This window comes from Canis lupus, chromosome 6, assembly GCF_048164855.1.
Source record: "Canis lupus baileyi chromosome 6, mCanLup2.hap1, whole genome shotgun sequence".
NCBI lineage: Eukaryota > Metazoa > Chordata > Mammalia > Carnivora > Canidae > Canis > Canis lupus.
In genome coordinates this window covers 51593118-51614102 of record NC_132843.1, presented here as the reverse complement: position 1 = coordinate 51614102, position 20985 = coordinate 51593118, and the positions used below count along the sequence as shown (strand labels likewise).

The following is a 20985-nucleotide window of genomic DNA, read 5'->3' as shown; positions in this document are numbered from 1 at the left end:
ATGTTAATCATGGAATGTGGAATGTTTGCCGTAGGATCTTGGTTTGAAAACCACTGCTAAGCAAGTTAAAAACTATGAGAAAGGCAAGAGCAGGGATCCTTGTTTGGCACCAAGAACAATCCTGGCAGCGAATTAATTGGCTTTCTCTAGCAATTTTGCAATGCTCAGGGTTGGGATCCCAACCAACACCAAGAAAACAGCTGTTAGGCTCTTTGGGAGATTCAGTCACCATGAAAGATGGTTGGATAAAATATGGTTGTAGCAACCCCAACTTTATTTATTTTTTTTAAACATTGCCCTGAGTTCCAGCTGGCAGCTCTGAATATTTCTGCCTCTGTTTTCACCACCAAATTGAAAATCTTCCAATGTCAAAGGTAAACCATTAGACCCTCCCCCAGCAACCCTTCCTCTGCCTGAAAGATGTGTACAGGCTGCATGAGCCTGGACAGCCCATATAATGGAGATGAGAGAGGTCACAGCCTCTGAGGCTTGCCAGACAACATCTTCTCTTTCCATTTGACCCAGACTCTGTTTCTCATCCCTGGAGGTAGTTTTGGGTTCCAGAAATGTGTTCATAGGTCATGGTGCAATTCACTATGGGTGAAATATTATTCAGGAAATAGATGAGCTTTTTTTGTTGTTGTTTTGATTGCTTAGTTTTGTTTTTGTAGAAATGTTGAGAGTTTTGCAGAAATTTTTTGATTTTACTAGGGAGCACCTTAAAAATGAACTACATTGAAAAATGAGGAAATTCAGACAGCAGGTCATTATGGCAAAGTCTACTTCCTCCAACACAAGACCAGTGGAGATACTAAATTTTTAAAATCCTGAAATAAAGTTTACCTATCATTCCCAGAAGTCCTCATTCAGGCTTTTTGTTTTCTGCGGTGTAAGCCTCTCAGTCATAGACAGCTCTAGGAAATATTAGGCAAATATAGGCTCTAGGACCTATTAGGAAAAATTTAGCCCCTTACTCAACTGGCTTAAAAAATTCTAGGGCTCTAAATGTCTGCTTAGATTGCACACCTGCAGAAAGGGAGGAGGCTGAGCAGTGAAGAGTGAGTCATCACCACAAGTAAAAATAAGCAAAAAGTAGAGTAGGAAAATGATTTAGAAGAGACAGTGAACTTCATACAACAGTAGCATAAGTAGCATAAGTAGCAAATGCACTTCAAATTCAAATAACCCACCAGGTGGTTACATACCACACTCCATTTTGATTCTAGGAGTGGAGGAGAGGATTTGGAACTCATCAGTGATGAAATAAGGGGAAGTTCATTTCTGGAGATTAGTCCAGAGGACCACTGTTGTAGGCAGGTTCTTCAGAAATAATGGATTCCTTAAAAGATTCAGGAAGCGAAGAACAAAAATTATTCCTAGAGATCTAGCCAGAGCTCCTTACACTCAACAACACCTCTGAGGGAGAAAGCTGATGTTTCAGAGACTTCCTGTTCTTTGTTGGCCTCAGTTGGAGCTTTTCAGAGGCAGCTGTGGCTCAGAAGCACAGGCTCCTTCCTTTGCATATATCCAAATGTATGGAAAGGAGCAATAATCAGATTACCCATTTCCCATGCCCATCATTCCCTAGTTTCAAATTACCAACAATAGTAAGTCTCTTTGTCTGGATTGTGCAGATAATCACCTCAATTCTCCATTTCCATGGTGAAGCTCATTGTCACACTTTACTTTTGCCTTGAAAATAAATGGCCAACCAAAAGTGTGCTGAGGAGAGAGAACAGAATGGAGAGGGAAGTGTATTAAGCCACTGCAGAATCTTGGTGAGCAGAGACAGTTACAGCAAATTTAGAAGAGGGGCCTCACAACCTGTATTATCTACTGGCTAAGGGCATTGATTGATTCTTTAAAGCATAGGGACCAATTTATAATGTAGGGGGCCAACCATCCCAGTTTGCCCAGGTTTACCCTAGTTTTAGTACTGAAAGTCTCTTATCTCTCCCTGGTATGCAGGTTGTCCCAATGGCCAGGGATATGGAAAATTAGAGGGAAAAGCACAAAACCCATACAGTAGGGGCACCTGGGTGACTCAGGGATTGAGTCTGCCTCTGGCTCAGGTTGTGATCCCAGGACCCTGGGATCGAGTCCTCCATCAGGCTCCCTACAGGGAGCCTGCTTCTCCCTCTGCATAGGCATAGGTCTCTGCCTCTTTCTCTGTCTTTCATGAATAAATAAATAAAATCTTAAAAACAAAAGCAAAAAAATAAACAAAAAACCAAAACCTATACAGCAGTACAATAAAAAGGTTGAAACAACACTGTTTCTGATGTCAAATGACTGCAAAGCAGATTACCCACCTTCCAGGGAGGCTATTGCTACTTTTTTTCTGTCTTAGTCTGGGCTATTGTAACAGAATGCCACAGACTAAATAGCTTATAAACAACAGAAAGTTATTTCTTACACATCTAGAGGCTAGGAGTCCAAGATCATGGCATTTAGTAGATTCTGTGTTTGGTGAAAGCCCACTTCCCAGTTCATAGATGGTGTCTTTTCTGTCCTCACATGGCAGAAGAGGCAAGGGAGCTCTCTTGGGCCTCTTTTATGAAATTGTGAACCCCTTTCAAGAAGGGGTTCCACACTCATATCCTAACACCCTCCCAATGACCTCACCTCCTAACACCATTACCTTGGGAATTAGGTTTCAATATATAAATTTCAGAGAAACACAAACATTCAGACTACTGCTGATGTTGGCAACCATTATTTGGAGTTCACTATAATGGATCATTCACTGTTGCATTACTCTGATTGATTAGTGTGCAATTTAAGTGCCTGGTAATCATGAGCCTTAACAGTCCACTTTTTACTTTGCCCCTAGATCAACTATTGTTTTGTATCAAAATAAACCTAGTTTAATTTTTTCACATTGTGACCCTTGTGACTATAGTTTCTAAGAGCTCAGATGATGAAAATGAAGTGATTACAATACTTACTGCAGCAAGACATGGACATTGCTGTAAAAGAAGGCTAAATGTCTCTACTATTTTAATGACAGATGGAAGGAAAGGTACAATGGAATTGGGGGGCTAAGTACAGAGCACAGTACACAATCTGCAGAAAGAATTTGGAGTTGGACACAGCAAAGTGACATTTATGCTAAAAGGCTGACTTGGAGACCTAATCTCATAAGTTCAAGATGAGACAGGCATGCATTTCTTTCAATGAAGGGCCTTTTATTTTTTTGGCCCCTAAAAAGACACCAATGCTTAGTTGATAGAGCAATTAGTGAATTAGTTTAAGGGCACCACACAAATGAATAGACATTGTCATATATTTCTCTTGGTGTCTCTATGAAACTGAGTAGTTAGGTGTTCTAACTCATGTTATAACTGAAGTGTCTGCCTGTTGTCGTCTAAAAGAGAAAATTTTGATAATAGATGTGCTGGCCTCTTATAGTTTAGAGTTGATTCTATCAGATGGTACCAATGACTATGCTTTCCACAGTTAATGACGTATTGAGTTGAGTTGAGGTAACGAAAAATGTTCTCATTTTTTAAAACTTTGGTTTGAAAAATGTATTTTCCAATCATTGTCTTAAATTCTGTGAAGATTTTAAAGAAACCACAGAAAACATAAAACAAGATTCCTGATATCTAAACACAAACTAGACTTAGTAAATCTGCATATTTGTCAGACACTGCAAATGTAAATCTTGATAAATTCCATTCCATCTATACACTTTTTACAGAAGAAAATGAAAGATTTAGTTGCTAATGGCCTGCACACCTGGTACACAATGCTGCTAAGAGCAGATGTGATTTACTAATCTGTGAAATTGAAGCTCCCATAATGCAAGTTTCTCCTCTGAGGAATTTTCCATTTTCCTCAAAATGTGCAGAAGCTCTTAATGAGGTATTTTACAGAAATGAAAAGAGGTAGCCTTCTCACACATGTGTCTAAGAGGTGACTATCATTGTTACAAGTCCTCAAAAAATACTTCATGGCAGCCCAATATTTAGCACCTTTTGTATGATCTCTTTCAATAGATGATGTAGAGGTGGGAGTTTAAAAAACATGCCCAGAAAATTTTTTATATACTTCCCTTTAAGAAGTGGAGGTTCATTGCCGTCCCTTGAAAGATGGCTTTGCCAGGTAAAGTATTCTAGGTTGGCAATTTTTTTCTTTTAGTACTATGTCTTAGAGAGGCTCTCTTTAAGTTTATTTTCTTTGGTGACCTATGAGCCTTATGAACCTGAATATTCAAATCTCTCCCCAGATTTGGGACAATCCCAACCATTTTTAATTTGTATATCAACAAGCATGTGATCCCTGGCAAGCACAGTGGTGAATCTGCAGTAGTAAAAAGGCTGTTGGGGTACTCGGTATGCTTCCAGGTCCAGTGGCCAGAGACCACAGCAGGAAATAGTGATGGCCAGAGCTGGTGGTGTGAGTAAATGTGGCTGCAAGTGCCAACTGGTGCCTCTATAGTAGCAGAGGTCATATACAGACACATATAGTAATGGGGCCAGGGAAGGCAGCAAGGGCCAGGGCCAACTGCAAGCACACTGGTAGCTCAGAGCCCTGGATCTAGTGTGTACTGCCATGACTGCTGGGTTTTTGTCATGGGTACACAGCAGTTGAGGCTATAGACATAGGTCAAGCTAGGAGCATGGGGATGCATGGCTAGAAAGGCTAATTACAGATGAGTGAAGTCATGCAGGTCAGTGACAGAAGACAAACCCCACTAGCAGCTATGGGTGCCCTGGCTATCCCCAAGTGCCTATGAGATGAAAGCTGGTGAAATCTGGAGGGATTTGCTGCAGCCATACTAGTCCTTGGTTTTTTTAGAAATGAATCTATTGAGTTTGTCTATGAAGCAGGTCACTGGGGACTGTGGTAGCTGCTATTGGCAATCCCTGGATTTCTTCCTTTTTCCTAGCTATTTGTTTAAGTCTCAGCTTTGCCAGCCCGAGTAGAGTGAAATCAAATGAGGACTTTTCTCTGATGCCCAGAAAGGCTGGGAAAGCTAGCTGCTCACCTCAGTCTTCCTTGCCTGGTGGAAGGGATGTCTTCGTAGTTCAGAGGTTCCCTTTTGGTGCTGAGCAGGGCTGGCTTGGGGAGGAGATAATGCAGGCCAAATGAAGTGAACTCTTCTCTCTTTTTGGATGGTTATTTCAGGTTTTGTTTTTGTTTTTGTTTTTGTTTTTGTTTTTGTTTTTTTGTTCCACTGTATTGTTAAAGTTTCTTAGGTGGACTTTAAAGCTCTCCCAGAGTTGTTTTTGTTTAGACTGCTCTCTAATTATTGATCTTTGTAGGGATGAAGAGGTTGGGGGCCTCTTACATCACTATTTCTCCCCCAAGTTGAGCTCTAAGATGATTGATGTTCTGACTGAGCTTGATGACAATCCCATGAAAGACCATGAGCCAGAGGCACTGAGCTAGGCTGTGCTGACCCACAAAATCTGTAAGACAAAAATATTCATCCTTTTAAGTTGCCAAGTTTGCAGTTTATTACATGGCAATAAACAACTAATACAATGTGGTTGTCTTCCTACCATTCAAGCCCTGTAGCTCATCCTTTCCCTCTTTCCTCTTGTCACAGACAGAGAGAGATATTCCACTGGTCAGTTCAAACCACCCGCCCGTGCTCTGAGCCCGTCTCCTTCTGCCTCCTCAGGACCTCAAACCATTAGTCCCTACCCATTAATCTTTGCCTCTTTCCTGACTCTGTAGCATCTCCCTCTCCACTTCTATGGTCACAATATTTCAGTGTTCAAAACTTTCCCATAATAAACCTATCCTTGACTGGCATTTCCCTCTAATGACTTCTCTCTTTTTTTTTTTTTTAATTTTTATTTATTTATTTATGATAGTCACAGAGAGAGAAAGAGAGAGAGGCAGAGACATAGGCAGAGGGAGAAGCAGGCTCCATGCACCGGAAGCCCGATGTGGGATTCGATCCCGGGTCTCCAGGATCGCGCCCTGGGCCAAAGGCAGGCGCCAAACTGCTGCGCCACCCAGGGATCCCTCTAATGACTTCTCTAGCCTGTTTCTCTTCCTTTAGAATTGACCTTCTTAAAACAATTCTCATCATTGCTTCAGGTTCAATTTACAAACATCACACCACCTCCATTAGAGAGATTTTAGTTCAGATCTCATTCTTGAACTCCATAAACTTAACTCTGGGGGCTTATTATGCATCTTCCAATGAATGTTCTACATTTACCTCAGACTTGGTATGCTCAAAACTGAAATCATCTTCCTTCACAAACCTGGTATTCCTCTTGTTTCTATTTCAGGAATGATCTCAACATTTACAATATCTAAAGCCTTGTTGTCATTCTTTCTCTCTCCCTCACTCTTTGCTATCCTTTGTCCATCCTAACGATCCTATGTCCATCCTAACGATCACCAAGCCCCATCCACCTCCATCATACCCAGGACTCCAGGCTGATATAACCATTCACAATCTTGAATAAACTTTCTATATTCTCTTGCTTCTGGGATTTTGTACATGCTCCTTTTTTTTTCACCACAACCTCTTTCTCAATTAACTCCTAACATTCTCAAAGGTTTTCCCTAAATACCCTACACTGGGTTGGGTACCCCCACTCTATATTCCTGTAGCTTCTTGGGCTTATCCTTTATCATAAAACTTATCATAACATATAATAATGACTTTATTTTGTTTGGTGTATTTTACAAATGTATTTTTCTCACTGTTATATCCCCAGTATGTAAGTCAGTGCCTTTCACAAAGAGTAGTCACATAATAAATGCTAATTTGGGTTTATAAGTAAGTGATATAAGGCTATGTATTCGTTTTTTAAGGTTATATTAACAAATTACCACAAATTACCAGTCAACTAATTGTAGATGCTAACCACATCTACAAAATACCTTCACAACAACACCTAAATTAGTGTTAAATTTAAAAACTTGAAACTAGAGCCAAGCAAAGCTGACACATAAAACAAGTATGTCATTAGTGAGGTAGGAAGTTGCATGAAGGATTTAGTTCTCTCTGGTTTGTGTTGTCATTTATATGGCAACCTAAAGATATTGACTCACAAAATGAATACGTTAGACTGCAAACTTGATACATACTAAGAGAGCCACATATTAAAATGCATCCTTTATGATTTCCTTCAGAAAAAAATAGAGAGAACCCCACAGAATCATCACTTATACTTATTGTTATCACTTTGCACTGCTTCCCCTGACTGGTAAATTAAAGAAGCAAGACTCACAGGGTGAAATGAGGGGTGAGCTGCCATTCTGTCCCTAAGTTACTTGAAATGATGCCCAAGTCAAAATGTAACATCCTGTTCATTACTGCCCAGAATACTGCTACTGAAGCATTCCTTTAAATTCAAACATATCACTAGAGAGCATTTCCTTTTTCCATATGTCTCAAATTATGGTTGGAAGTATTAAATAATAACAGTACTTGTAGTTACTAGGACATTATCTTAGGACATTTCCCGTGCTGCCCTGAGAGAAGACAAAGAAATGTATTCTATTAAATCTATTCTATTAAGTTTTGCCTAAGTTTTCTTACAAACTCTCTGATTTTCGCTTGGTTATCATCAATTTAAAATATGGGCTACGTTTGTGTTCCTGATATACTTAAATAATTATTGTCAAAGACAACAGAAAGAGATTTTGACAATGTTAGGGGAGGCCACTTGTCATACAGGGTAAGCCAGCCAACTTCCCTGACAAAACACCGAACCACAAAAACACAACAAAATTAAAAAAACAAAACAAAACAAAACAAAACAAAAAACCTCTTCCTTTGGTGAATTGTCTATGGTTCAGCTGCATGGGCTCAGGGACTCTGTCTCTTCAGTGTCCTGGAGTTAATTTAACTTAAGAGGTTGATTCAAGGGACGCCTGGGTGGCTCAGCAGTTGACCATCTGCCTTAGGCTCAGGGCGTGATCCTGGAGTACTGGATCAAGTCCCACATGGGGTTCCCTGCAGAAAGCCTCCTTCTCCTGCTGCCTGTGTCACTGCCTCTCTCTCTCTCTCTCTCTCTCTCTCTGTGTCTCATGAATAAATAAATAAAGTCTTAAACAAAAAAAAGAAGTTGATTCAAGCCAATGAAGCCCACAAGAAAACAATTTATAAAGCCATAATATTAAAGTGTTAATTTAAAATAAAACTGCACCAAACTAGATGTGTGCATCCACCTGGCTACTCCTTTCTTTGTAGAAAAACTTCACGAATCTCATGAGATCAAAGGAAAGTGAAAGAATCAAATACTGAATGGCCTTAAGGCTTTACTAAACTAATGCTTCCATTTCTACAGCAGGGATTTACCTGTCAAAAGAACCAAATGCTTGTGTCTGTCTATGTAAACCCCTCTTTTCCAGAAAGAGCTTGGATAGCCCATTGCCAGTATTGAAATCCAGGACTCTGCTTCTATGTTACTAAGGCAGCTGACTTTCACATACAATCTAAATGACATGTTCAGATATTAACTTTTTCAATGTGGTTACAGTCAATAGTCATGTTGGCCTGTGAGCCAATCATTTTCTTGAAGATGGGCTAGTAGTCATTATAATGACTCTTTCTGGGATGCCTGGATGGCTCAGCGGTTGAGGGTCTGCCTTCAGCTCAGGGCGTGATCCCAGAGTCCCAAATCGAGTCCCACATCGTGCTAACTGCATGGAGCCTGCTTCTCCCTCTGCCTGTGTCTCTACATCTCTCTCTGTGTCTCTCATGAATAAGTAAATAAAATCTCTTTAAAATAATAATAATGATTCCTTCTGAGCACAAGCACCTTGAATAGCCTCCTTGAATGTGGGGGAGATCATGTGACCAGTTCTGACCAGTAAGTATCAAATATGAGTCATGTGTGACTTGTAGACTGGAACATTTAAATGCCAGTGTAAAACTCTCCTGAGTTTCCTGTATCTCCTCAGATTATCCAACAATAGACAATGTTCCAGATAAGGTCTTCTCTAGGTCCCAAGAAGAAAAAAATATGGAACACAGGCTTTCAGATAACTTATGAAGAACACATATCATGAACAGGAAACCAACCTTGATGTTTCACTGTGGAGATCTTTGAGCTATTTTTCACAATAGTGAAATCTGGCCTATTCTAACCAGTAAACTGACATTGCATGTTTTATCTGTGATAGTAAGTTATCTCTGATGACAATTTCATTTTCCCTTTTCATAATTTTTGGTAAACACCTGTTTATCTCCGTGAATCACCTATGACATCATAAATAAATGAGTTCCATGTACTTAGTGTTTATGAAGCAGAATACTTACCTATCCAATCACAGTTCTGCATGTATACCCTGAACTGCCACAGAAGACCCATTATGTCAAATATTTTCACCCAATCATGATTGTTAAATGATCTGAAATTTTCAAATCAAGCTTCATTACCATGTTCTTCTATTGAAAGAGGTAAAGGTCTGGGACTATGCCCAATTAGTATTTTATTTTTCTGGCTTTTGGTTAGACAAAGTAGATTAGTTGCTCCTATCTTATATGTGACATAGTTCCCTTATCCTCCAGCCACTAGACTTGACCATCAACTTTGATCCTCAAACACTAGGAAGGGTGTCTCAAATCCTGATCATATCAAGATTTATTCTCCAATGAAAACTCTGTGCATGAAGATAATTAAGAAAGGACACTTGAGAATCCCTCTCCCTTCTCCTTCCCCTGATAGCAGCTCAGCACTACCATCTTCTTCTATTTGTGAAAGAAAAAAAAAAAATGGGGAAGACACTTTGGAAGTAGGATCTTCCAGATCAGAGACTCTAATTTGCTATAGTTAAATCAAGATATTGCTCTGACCATTTTTTTCTCAAGAAAACTTTAGCTCTCTGGATAGACAAAAAAAAAAAAAAAAAAAGGATATGAAGACATTTTGGATAAAGCACTTAAGACCTGTGAATACTATAGAAACATTATTATTTTTAGGGACTGTAAATTTATAAGTCAGAAATGTAATCAAGATATATTTCAGTGGGTAATTTTTACTGTGATTGTATTTGAAGTCATAATTATATAAGGGAAATTAGCATCTCCTTGTAGCTTCTTACTTTTCCTTGATAAGTTCCTCTGAGGTGACTTACTTACGTGCTCCAGAAATTAAGGCTATAAATAATAATCACTGCAGAAGAGAGGACTGCTGGACGTAAGGCCTTGGGAACATTGCCACCAAGTCACCAAGTCCTTCATCTGTGTCTCTGGTCAGCATCCTGCTGACATTGGCAGCATGCAAAGGCTCATCCCTTGTCTCATTACTATGCTGTGGCCTTTAAGAGATGAGTCAAGGGTTATTTTAGTCAATTCCTATGGATTTATAGACTAAATACTATTCTTTCATGACTATAATAGAAATTTAAGGATAGAGAGGGCCAAAGATCCAGAAAATCTTGAATTATAAGGGAAATTAAAAATCATCCAGATAGGGTGTGTGGGTGGCTCAGTTGGTTAAGCTTTAGACTCTTGGTTTTGGCTGAGGTCACGATCTTGAGGTCATGAGATGAGCCCTATTTAGGCTCTACGCTCAGTGAGGAATCTGCTTGAGATTTTTTTCTTCCTCCCTTCCCGTTTTACCCCTACATCTCCCTGCCACTTGCATGTGTGGGTACATGGGCTCTCTCTAAAATAAATAAAATATATTTTTAAGTCATCCAGACTAGTTTCAGCCAGTGAGAAATCTCCTCCACAATATCCTTGATAAAGTAATGTGTTAAAGGAATTGTGCCTTATAAGGAATAGTTAATAACTATAATAGCTATCATTTAGTGTGTTATTATAAACTAGGGGATGTGTCCTCACAAAAATCCTATGAGAAAAATAATTTTAGTGCCTTCTTTTTACAAATTAAGGCCTTGAGGATTAGAAGGGCTGAAGAATTTATCTGAGAGCTCATATTACTCAAAGCCAACTCTGGCACTTTCTAAATTTCACGATTATAACCCTTAATTTATATTGCTCCTAACAGGTAACTATTAAAGACTTTGAAGTTGAAAGTAATATAATGAGGCTTTTGTTTTAAGAGATGATTTTAATAGTATAGAAAGAAGAGAGTTTATATAAAAAGCCAGAGAAAGCCCCACCATCAAAAAGGGAGAGAAAACCAAATTAATGCATCATATCAAAGTCTAGATGAGAAGCCAAATGGAAAATAAAATTTGCACAAAATCTTAAGATGAAAACTTGACAATGGGTAAAAAGAGACCTACCTGAAACATATATAATTGATTTTTGTAATTCATATGCTTGTGTATTTTCTTTCCACTAACTTCATTTGCTTACGCGATATCATTCTTGTTCATCATTATAAACTCAATGTCTGGCCTCAATCCAAGTGAGACAGACACAAAAAGTTGTTAGGTGACAAATAATTCTGCATGACCTTTAATTCTCTATTGTTCTTTTGTTGGTTGATTTTTTTTTTTTTAACCAGAATTCTGTTCACTTCAAGGAACCCAATACTAAAGCCTTACTCTGAGTAAGTGCTAACCTCACTTATATTTTTAAATAATCTTTATTATATTTTAATCTCATTAAAATTGCTACCTTGAAGATAGATAATTTTTAACAATTCCGCTTCAGGTCCTTCTTGTTGAGAATTGGGAACAACAAATAAATTAGGAACATTGATAGATATGAGGAGACACCAAAAATTCTCCATCCAGGCCATTGGGCACTCTCAGATTGCTCCAAAGGCCCAAGTCCTCCAAGAATTTTATTTACTTTAGTCTGTTCCTCTAAAGCAGTTGTTATGCCTCAAAGAGTTGAACAAGTCAGATTCTGCAGGGTTGTTATACATCTTTCTCAACTGTATATGCCAAAAGAAAATAAGCAATAGTAAATAGCTCTGATCAGAGAAACCACTCAGAAACAAATAATAAAATTCAAGGCATATATCCTTTTCACATGAGGTCAGCATTACCACCTCCATTTTAGGAAAGGAAACGCAGTAGGCATACCTTTCTCCGTGATGCACAATGTATGCACTATAGCTAGGGAGTCAGCAGGGTTAACTTTACTAATGAAGTTTGGCAATGCTTTTTCATGGTATTGGCATCTACTATTTGGAATAAATGCACACTCTCAAGAGAGAAGCTAACCAAAGCTTCTGGAATCACTATTAAGTTGTGAGTCACTCATCTCACACCTAAGTAATAATTTTGATGTTGCAGGCTGCTATAATATCTTATAAACCCAGAAAGAAGAGCAGAAAATTGTTTTTTGGCTGAAACATAAAATACTTAGAGACAGCAGGATTCAATATGGTAACTGATGCCGTTTGAGACCCACAGTACCCTACAAAATAAATAAGGCCTCTCCAACTCTCTTTCCACTGACAGGTCAAATGTATGAAAGACTTTCTGAAACTATTTTAGTTCAGCTAGGAAACATTTGGCCTTGTCTTCATGAATTGCTTGTCCTGTTATCCTCATGTTTTAAAGGAAATGTTTGCTTTTCCTAAATGAGTCCAAAATGAATGATTGATTTCATCTGTTTAACTAGCAAACTTAGTGAGGAAACATTAAAAAAAAATTTAACAAGTAGTGAAGATACCTATGCAAGAATTACTCATTCCAAGCCCCTCCCCATTCACATGAGTATGAAGGAAGTCACCATACAAGAACAAGAAATCACACTCCCACATAAGCACAGGGTCCTCACACTGTTACACATGAGCACATGGTCCTCACCCTCCCCTTAGGAGCACAGGGTCCTCACACTCCCCACGTGAGCACAGGGTCCTCATCCTCCCCACATGAGCACAGGGTTGTCACACTGTTACACATGAACACAAGGTCATCACACTCCTCACAATCACCCAGTCCTCATATTTTCACCAATAAGTTGTGGTTGCAAGTCCTACTACATTGCACCCACAGCTAATTGATTCAAGGGTAAATAAATGCCACATACCAGTGATTTCTTGGATTTCCTCATGTATTCGGGAAAAATTAACCCAGTCTCTTTCAGGTGAACAACACTATAATGCATAAAACTAAAAAACTGTCCATAGCCATATTTTCTCATCTGTGGAAAGATTGACCTATGGTGAAAGAGGAGAAAAAAGCTGGCATGTGAAAAAAAAGCAGAACTGAAAGAAAGAGCACTGAGCATATTCAGTTTTCAAATTCAATTGCTCCTAAAGTCTGATGCCTTCAAGTCCTTTAATAGTTTTCTGCTGTTGTGACCTGTTAGATAATGAAACATGTTTGCAATACTCTCTCCTTTTAATTTAACACATTTGCAAGTTGGTTTTTCCAGCCTCCAATAATAGTTTCAATTTCTGTATCAATAAGTACAAATCTTGTTGAACTAACAGAGAAACTTCAAATGGCTTTGAAATACAAAGTTCAATTTTTTTCTCATCTCTACTGCAGAACCCAGGTTGGTTGAACAGACATCATCTCAAATATTGCTGGTCATGATTGCAAGAAAAAAAAAAGAAAGTTTTTGAAGGTGTCACTTTGTTTAGCACTTATGGGTTAGAAAGAGTCCCAGACCTATCCAACCACCAAGGGGTCTGGAAGTGCAGAGGGAAAACTGAAAATATTTGAGAAATAACTCTAACCACCATCACACCCACAACTCAATGTTATCAGAATGGATGCTGAGATAATTTGCATCAAATATATTAAGTATTGAAGCAAGGAGAAATCGCTTGTGGTACTCATTATATTGTGGGCCACAAATGTTCAGCTTCTCAGCCATCAGATCAATTTTGTTCAATAACTCAGAACTAAGGTTTGCTAATTTAAAAAAATAAGATAGTTTCAACTTCTCCAAGAAAATACCAAATGGTGGATAACATAAGTGATGAAGCAGGCCCCTGGAAAGGGAGGCCCCTGGAATGGAAGGCCAAGTGGCTTCCACAGAGACTACCCTAAAGCATCTGGGCTGGAGTCTGGGAAGGATCATGGTGAGTCTGGGTGAGGCAAAGGCTGGGAAATCATGGAGATAAGATTGAGGACAAGGGATGGATCCCTGTCACCAAGCTGGACCATCTGGTCAAGGATATGAAGATCAAATCCCTGAAGGAGATCTATCACTTTTCCTCACACATTAGGGAATCTAAGATCATTGACTGTTTCCTGGGGGCATTCTTCAAGGATGAGGTTTTGAAGATACTGCGTATGCAAAAGTAGACCCATGCTGCCCAACAGACGAGGTTCTAGGCATTTGTTGCCATTGGAAATTGCAGTGAACATGTTGGTTTGGCTGTTAAGTGTTCTAAGGAGGTAGCCACTGCCATCCATGGAGCTATGATCCTGAACAAGCTCTCCGTAATCCCCATGTGGCAAGATCAGCAAGCCCCACACTGTCCCTCACAAGGTGACCAGCCACTGTGGCTCTGTGCACCTCATTGATGCCCCCAGAGATGTGATCTCAGCCCCTGTACCCAAGAAGCTACTGATGATGGCCAAGATTGATAACTTCTACACCTCACTGGGCCAGGGGCTTCACTGCCACCCTGGGCAACTTGGCTATAGCCACTTCTGATGCTATTTCCACGACCTACAGGTATCTCACCCCTGACCTCTAGAAAGAGACTGTGTTCATCAAGTCTCCTTATCAGGAATTCACTGACTGTCTTGTAAATGCCCACACCAGACTCCAGCTGTGGCCACCATATAGTTTTATACAAGAAAAATAAAGTGAATCAAAGTCTGTTAAAATAAATAAAATTCAAAAAAAAATAGTTTCAGCTATGAGTTTTCTATTTATTTGAATGAAGCTAATGATAAAGCTAAAAGTGAAAAGAATTGTTTAATTTTTGTGTTTTGATGCCAAAGTGCTTAACATGTAGACCACAAAACTGATATTATGGTTGAAATTTACAAGACACACAATAACCATTATTTTGGATTGCAGAAAACAAGAAGCAACCCTCCACCCACCCAGCCAATCTACATTAGACATACAGTGTGAACAAAAAATAAAACTTTGTAGTTAAAAGCCTTTTGAAGTCTTTTCTTACTTCAACAAAATCTATACCTTCTAGCTGAATCAGAAACTGGAACTATTATTAGAGGCTGGAAGAATGCTAACAATGACAAAATATTTAATAAAAATGCTGCCAATAATAATTTGGAAGGCAAATGAAGTCCCTAATGAACATTCATATATCAGAGAAAATTCTATAAAAAGGATGTTATTAGGGGCACCTGGGTGGCTCAATCTATTAACCATCCTACTCTTACCTTCTGCCAGGGTCATGATCTCAGGATCGTGGGACCCACATTGGGCCCTGGACTGGATATAGAGCTTGTTTGCAACTCTCTCTCTCTCTCTCCTTCTGCCCCTCCTCTCTCCCCTTCCATGCTCTCTCTCACCCTCTCTCTCTAAAAAAAAAAAAAAAAAAAAGAAAGAAAGAAAAGAAAAAGAAAGTTAGTAGCTTGTTTTCTTTAGCTGGCTGAATTTGATAAGACACAAGAAAAAGATAAGCTCAGAGAAAGAAATAGAGAATATCCAGGAATTTGAGTATGTGTAGGGGTAGAAAAGGCTACATTTTATTGTGCTAAGCAGTAAAAGATAAAACTGTGAGGACGTTTAAACCATTAAAATTCAGCCTTGAGTAAAGGATAGAATCAAGTGCATGTCCATAACACCCATTTGTCAAACCTCCTAATGAAATAAGGTGTCTCAGAGCAGAGATCCATTTAATTTTATAGTACCCAGTGTATATCTGCAATTGAGCGAACAGTTCACAGTATAGAGATAGACACGTGGTTCTCCCACTGAAGACTGATACACTGAGAAACTCACAAATAATTTGAAAGAAAGGCATGAGATAAAGAAAGCATGAAAGTATAGTGAATATAAGAAATGTCTGGGAAAGAACTGTAGGTGTGGCTATTGGCACAGAGAAGTGAGTAGGAGCAAACAGATAAGGATCTCAGTGAGTTTTTAAAGCGTTATATTGCCAAAGAAACTGTGAGCCTGGACTAAAAACGTTTACGGTATTCAAAATTCAAAATGGCACTTGGATCCCACCAGTTTATGACTATGAAAGCTATTCAGATCTCAAGAAGGGCATGTTCTAAAATACCATTTCAAGGTTATGGAAAAAGAAGAATCTCCCCAGAAGGTGGACATGGGGAAGTTACATGGAGAACACCAGGCTGGAGAACTACTCCAAGAGTACGGGTTAATCAAGAAGCACTTCCCATTCCCAAAATAGAGGAACATCACAACATCTGCCAGGTAAGAGTTCAGAATTGCTACAGACCAGTGACTGGAGATTCTCACATTCTTTTCACTCAGGAACCAAAGTGTTTCTTTCAGTTATCCTGTTGTATTCCACTACTATATATTGAGCATGGGGATGGGAGCATGTAGTGGGTTGAATGGTGGCCCCAAAAAAGATAGGTCCACATTCTAATCACTAGAAACTGTGAACATGATCTTATTTGTGAAAAAGAGGTCTTTGTAGTTGTATCACAAGTTGACAGCTTGTACTGAAAGGGACAGAGATAGGAAAAAAATGAAAGAAGGCCATGGGTTTTCCAAAATTCCACAGTAAGGAAATTGGTTGATAGAGCTACTCAGCTGCAAACACAGGTTAAAGCAAGAAAGATGGCTGCCAGGGGCTTGGAGACCAGTCAAGTCATCATGTGACCAAGGGGTGGAATCTTGCCACAAATGATTACTCTCTCGCTTTGGAACCTAAAAGAATTTCCCCTGCTGGACTTAGACCTTGCTTGGGACCAGTGACCCTTTAATTTTCTCTAATTCCTCCCTTTTAGAATCGGAATTTGTATCCTAGACCTATTACACCATTGTGTTTGGGGAGCATGTATCTTGATTTCTAGTTTCATGAGTTCTTAAACAGAAAGGAATTTTTCCCCAGGATCAAGTATACTCAGAGTATTATCCATAAACAGATTTAAATGGTTCAGGTAATGACAGTGGGGAGTTTTTGAATTGATGACATTTGTATAAGATTGGGACTTAGAGTTGATGTTGTTATTATGGACTAAAAATTTGGAGAGTATTGGGATGAGTGAGTGCATTTTGCTTGTGGATGGATGTGAGTTTTGGCCAGAGGAAGGACTAGAGAGAGCCACAATGATATATCCTAAAAGGATATATCCATATCCTAACCCCTTAACCTATGAATGTGACCTTATTCCAGAAAAAGAGTCTCTGTAGATATAATTAAATTAAGACTCTTGAAATAAGATCATCCTGGATTATCTGAGTAGGCCCCAAGTCCAATGATGAGTGTCACACATGGATACACACACAGACAGCAGAAGGGAAGCCATGTGAAGACAGAGGCAGAGAATGGAGTAGTGCAGCCACATGCTACACCTACAGATGCCAGACACTGGAAGAGGTAAGGAGGCTTTAGAGGGAGCATAGCCCTCCTGACACCTTGATTTTGAAGTTCTGGTCTCCAGAATTGTGAGAGAATAAATTTCTATTGTTTTAAGCCACCAGTCATTGTTAATTAGTTATGACAATTATAGGAAACTAATAAATGACATAAGACTTGTCTTTTAATTTAGTTCACAGACCCGTACATCAAGATGAGTCACATCCAGATCTGATGTGGACACCACTGAGCATTATCGTCCAATATAGAGACATTCTTGCATCACCCACAGCCCCTAGATTTTCAGCTGGTGACTAAGTAAGTGTCTACATAGAATTTTTGGTTTGTCTCCCATGGGATGGCATGAAAGTACTTTGCCTGTGTATGGGGGAGAATGACTTAATCTGTTTTGTTCACTATTATATTCCCAGGCTCTGTAAGAGCAGAAGGAGTGTTCAGTAAATGTTCATTAGATAAAATGAATGCCACCTGCCAAGTGTCATTTACCTTAAGTGGCATGCCTTCCGCCACTAGAAGCTGGAAGAGGGGAGAAAAGGTTCTCCCTAGTATCTCTGAAGGAAGCATGGCCTTACCAACATCTTTATTTCAGCATAGCAATACAGATTTCAGGCTTCAGATTGGCCATAAGAACTGCAAAAGAATAAATTTCCATGTTTGTTTCAAGCTACTAGGTATGTGGTCATTTGTTACAGCAGTACCAGGAAACTGATACAAAGCCCAAAGAGGTTAAGTGACTTGGCTGAGGACTCACAGCTAAAGAACAGTAGACAGCGATCAAAAGCCTTAGGTCTTTGTAGTGCTCTTTCCACTACAGCATTTAGACTGAGGGGATTTTTATTAGAAATTCAAGGGCTGGAGGTGGAAGTGGGGGCAAGAGGGAATAGTGATGAACATATTAGAAATGATCATTCCAGCACTTCCCAGCTTTCTGGCATAACATTTGGTGGCTTTTAGCACCCCAATTCCACAGTGGAAGAGCAGGTTTCTAGGACACCAAACTGGCATCCACTTCTCTAGCCAAGAACATGAGTCAGCCCACAATGGTGAACATCCCTGGCCAAGACTTGATGAGCCAGCTGTTTGTCTTTTCTTTTTCTCTGCTCCAAGTTTGCAAGTGGAACAGCATATTTTTCAACAGAAGAGATTCTGGAGCTTGGCACACAAAATCTATAGAGATTAATGGCCCTTTTAGGCCGGAACCTAATTAATTGACTAAAATGATGAATGTGGCAGAGAGCTGCGGTTTGCTGTTGCAGGGCTCACTGGGCACACCCACATCAAGATAATCTTCATCAAGTCATTGACTCTAGCCAGTGGAAAGCATGTTGCCTTTGCTCTTTCCAAATTCACAAGGATAGTAGGACACGTTCCATTAAAAAGCTCAGAATCTAAGAGCCTCTGATTGGAATTCCAAGCTTCTTATCCCCAGGGGAGTCTGAGGAAATGGGAAATCATCAGCCTGGCTCAGGAGTAACATGGTGCATATCAATGAGAGAACCACTAGAATCTTCAAGCTCCCAAACCCATGTGTTCGTACACACAGGACTTGGTTTACATCAAGTGATTCAGTGTGAAAGACTACTGTTAAGAGAGTCAGAGGAGTGCAGCCCAGGTAGCTCAGCGGTTTAGTGCCGCCTTCAGCCCAGGGCGTGATCCTGGAGACCCAGGATCGAATCCCAAGTTGGGCTCCCTGCATGGAGCCTGCTTCTCTCTCTCTCTCTGTCTCTGTCTCTCATGAATAAATAAATAAAACCTTTAAAAAAAAAAAGAGTCAGGGGAACTGGGATTAGTCCCAACTCTCCAAAACCTGGCTAGTCAATTCACTTGATACATCTGAACCCCAACTTTCTTACCTGTGAAATGGTAAATTAGGGTCTTTAAAGTTCTTCCTAGGGAACCCTTATGCACTATTGATAGGAATGTAAATTGATTCAGCCTTTGTGGTGAACAGTAAAGATATTCTTCAAAAAATTAAAAATAGTACTACCCTATGATCCACTTCTAAGTATATATCCAAAGGAAATGAAAGCAGGTTATTGAAAAGATTTCTGTATGCCCATGTTTAATGCAGCATCATTCACAATAGCCAAAATATGGAAAGAACCTATGTGCCCATCAGTGGAAAAAATGCATAAAAGATGTGAGATACACACACACACACACACACACTCACTCACACACACTGGAATATTATTCAACCATGAGAAAGAAGGAAATCCTGCCATTTGGGACAACATGATTGGACCCTGAGGACATTATGCTAAGTGAAATAAGTCAGACACAGAAAGGCAAATACTGCAGTGCATCACTTACACGTGGAATCTAAAACAAAAAAACAAAGTTCAAACTCACGGAAACAGAGTAGAAAAGTGGTTGCCAGAGACCAGGGATAGAGGAAAAATGAGGTGTTAGTACAAACTTTCAACTAAGATGAATAAAGCCTGTACACCCAAAACTAATAAAATATTGTATGTCAACAATACTTCAATATTAAATTTTTTAAAAGATGAATAAGGACTGAGGGTTTTAGGTAAAACATGGAACTATAGTTGATAACACTGATCATTGAAATCTGTTAAGGGAGTAGAACTTAAATATTCTCACCAAAAATAAAATACATATGTGAGGTGGTAGATGTATTAATAAACCACATGTGGGTGGGGGTCCCTTCACAATGTATATGTATATCAAATTACCATGATGCACACTTTAAATATCTTACTATTTTATTTGTCAATTTTACCTCAATAAAGCTGAATTTAAAAAAAAAAAGAAGAAGAAGAAAGAAATGAAAAAAAAAAGTTCTTCCTGGCTCTACAACTAGAGTTCTACATCAAGGTAATTAATATAACCTAAACCAAAACATCTGAACAGATGCACGCAGCCATGCCCCTTGACTACATCCTTCAGGCCCAATGGGCATGAGGTAGACAGGGACTGGGGACTCTCATGTGTGTGACTGGAGCATACTGACACAGTGTTCTCTGCTTTGCAGTTATTTCTGAATCTTATGAATGCATATATATTTGGTACTTCCCAGAAGAGCTTGGCTGCAGTGTGCATCTGTTCAGATGTCTATCCATTTTAGAAGTATCTATCTGCTCTCCTGGAAGACAGAAGAGACATCAGTATTAAGTGAACGCCTGAGGGTTTATGCAGATATAAAGTATTACCATCAAGAATGCCTTGCTTTCCTAAAATGATAAAATTTTAAATTCTATACTCCTCTCCCTAAACAGTAAAGGAAATTTTCAGCAAAATGCAGTTTGGTATAATAAAAATAATAAACAAGAAAATACAATCCGATGCGATTAATAGGCAAACGAAAACTTGTCTCCAAATTCCAAACATTCATTTTAATAAGTCAACAAATGAAACTTAGTTTGCAAGGGGAGACTATCTAGCTATTTGGAGGCAATGGAGGACATTCTTGAGTTGAACCCCAGCTCTTCCATGTACTAGTGGAAGTGCCCACTAGTGACAGTGGAGAAATTAATGTTCTCAAACTCGGTGTCTTTATAAAATGGGGATAATAATCATTTCCTCACAGTATTGTTAGAATTCAAAGAAAATAATCAATTTAATAGACTTTCTGTAGTGTCAGGAATATCTAAGTTCTCAGAGGTGATCAGTAGCTGATTTTGCCAAAGATTGAGGACAGCAAGGGTAATGAATATAA

General features: G+C 39.2%; 2 long non-coding RNA genes and 1 pseudogene across 2 annotated transcripts; 2 read left to right on the top strand and 1 right to left on the bottom strand.

The window, feature by feature from the left end:
* Positions 1–251: 251 nt before the first annotated feature.
* On the bottom strand, positions 252–9177 carry LOC140635617 (uncharacterized). Its single transcript, XR_012032952.1, has 3 exons — positions 9005–9177; positions 4994–5417; positions 252–1722 (listed from the first exon to the last, which is right to left on the bottom strand). It is a non-coding gene; the product is annotated as an uncharacterized lncRNA (long non-coding RNA).
* Positions 9178–9230: 53 nt separating this feature from the next.
* On the top strand, positions 9231–20719 carry LOC140635616 (uncharacterized). Its single transcript, XR_012032951.1, has 5 exons — positions 9231–9382; positions 16026–16171; positions 17479–17603; positions 20060–20144; positions 20302–20719. It is a non-coding gene; the product is annotated as an uncharacterized lncRNA (long non-coding RNA).
* LOC140634833 (small ribosomal subunit protein uS5 pseudogene) lies at positions 11159–14926 on the top strand (annotated as a pseudogene).
* Positions 20720–20985: the final 266 nt, after the last annotated feature.